Raw genomic sequence first — 1,175 nt, 5'->3', positions numbered from 1 at the left:
GTTTGCAATCAGACAGATGCAGGTTCAAATTCCAGTGAATCCTGACAGCTGTGGGACCTTGGTCAAGTTACTTTTCTAAGCCTTCATTTTCTCCTTTGTGAAATGGTGATAATAGTAGCATCTGCTTTGAAATACTATGGTAAGGATTAAATGAGATTGCACCTGTGACGCCCTCAGCACAGTGTAGATCCTAGAAAAAGTGCTCAACAAAGGCCTCCTGTTATTTAAAGTGAACTCACCTGTGCCGAATAATGCTAACAAATAATACTTAAATATGCAAATCATTAATGTATTAATAATAAACATAATATCTGGTCCTCAACTCATTTGCAGGGCTGCTTTTGTGGCCTCACTTGTTTTCAAGTATGGTAAAGCTCGAAAACACTCTGCAACCTATGACTACTATTAGGATATCATCTGTCAAAGATAGTTTTGGAATCAGAAGGGGAGCTGACGTCCCTTCCCTTTCCAGTAGAAGCTGGGTACACTGAGGCTGTTAGCACTCAGCCTCCTCCACTACAATGGCTACAACACCAACCGGGAAAATAAGCAAGAGGTCACACAGCCAGCTTGGCCCCACTTTTCCCCTCCCATTCTGTTTTCTAGACCCATATAAACTGAGGCTCTATTTCTGTTTGTTCCTATCTGTGCCATGTTTTGTACTCAGAAGTTGCGCAATGCCTGGAAATGTGTTCATTTTTATTGAGCTAAGTTTTCTGATATAGGAAATTATCTTTTTCCCATAATTTCATTTAGCTCATTTGAGCCATATCAATGATTTGAAACCAATCAATAAGATTAACCAACAAGACCGGGTGTGGTGGCTCACACCTATAATCGCAGAGCTCTGGGAGGCTGAGAAGGGTGGATTGCCTGAGCTCAGAGGTTCGAGACCATCCTGAGCTGGAGTGAGCCAGAGTGAGATCCCGTCTCTACCAAAAAAAGCCAGGCGTTGTGGCAGGTGCCCGTAGTCCCAGCTCAGGAGGCTGAGGCAAAAGAACTGCTTAAGCCCAAGAGCTGGAGTTTGCTGTGAGCTGTGATGCCACAAGCACTCTACTGAGGGCAACAAAGTGAAACTCTGTCTCAAAAAAAAAAAAATAGTCTCTTCCCTTAAGCTGCAGATTAAAGACAGAAACCCACTCAACCAAATACCAATAGCAGATTTTTTTTTTTTT

The sequence above is a fragment of the Otolemur garnettii genome, unplaced genomic scaffold (assembly GCF_000181295.1).
Source record: "Otolemur garnettii isolate 467f Iridium unplaced genomic scaffold, OtoGar3 scaffold00049, whole genome shotgun sequence".
NCBI lineage: Eukaryota > Metazoa > Chordata > Mammalia > Primates > Galagidae > Otolemur > Otolemur garnettii.
This window is presented reverse-complemented; position numbering follows the sequence as displayed.